Source organism: Penaeus monodon, chromosome 34 (genome assembly GCF_015228065.2).
Source record: "Penaeus monodon isolate SGIC_2016 chromosome 34, NSTDA_Pmon_1, whole genome shotgun sequence".
NCBI classification, from domain to species: Eukaryota; Metazoa; Arthropoda; class Malacostraca; order Decapoda; family Penaeidae; genus Penaeus; species Penaeus monodon.
In genome coordinates, this window is record NC_051419.1 from 29,769,231 (window position 1) to 29,769,859 (window position 629).

A 629-nucleotide genomic window follows, 5' to 3' on the forward strand; every position below is an offset into this window, starting at 1 on the left:
ACACACAAATAAAAAATAAATGGATGAAAATACTTACTCACAACTTTGGGAGACTGGATATGACGAGAGCTTGACTTTGTTGGCCGAACAGATCACAAGTCTGAAAAATGTTACATTTATCATCTTCAGCTTTGATATCACACCAGCTCTGCACTAAGGGTATTTCAAGATTTCTCAGGCGATGAGTAAGAATGAGAATAAAATTGTATATGCAATGCCATTACACATCTATGAGCATTTTTACACACATTTCTGCGTCACCCTCCTCACCTGCACGGTCTAAGAAGGCGTCCGAATCCCGTGGTTAACATTTTCATGCTATCAATAGAAAAGGATTTCTTTAAACATCGAATTGGTACTATTTTTCATATGGATATGAATATTTGTTTCTAATTTTCTGGTAAAAAATGTAATGTAATCAGAAAAACAAAGGACAGAAGTACCATCTAGCTCATTCAGAAAGCTGAGAATTTCTATACACGATTTCCACTAAAGACTAAAGGCTATAGTTAAATGCTAAACAAAAGGTAGAGCTGCATAGTCGACACTTGTTTTACTGCGAGCATTACGACTATTAACGGGAAAACACCATAGAAGCTCAGGTAAACACGTGACGGGTCCCTTCTGGC

At 37.0% G+C, this 629-nt stretch overlaps 1 long non-coding RNA gene across 1 annotated transcript in view; it reads right to left on the reverse strand.

Moving 5' to 3' along the window:
* Nucleotides 1-36: 36 nt before the first annotated feature.
* The window catches only part of LOC119594697, a 2,317-nt gene continuing 1,724 nt past the window's right edge, over nucleotides 37-629 (reverse strand). The window contains exons 2-3 of the long non-coding RNA XR_005230647.1: nucleotides 271-318; nucleotides 37-100 (exon numbers count right to left, since the gene is read on the reverse strand). This is a non-coding gene — a long non-coding RNA (uncharacterized LOC119594697). The remainder of the gene's footprint in view (nucleotides 101-270; nucleotides 319-629) is intronic.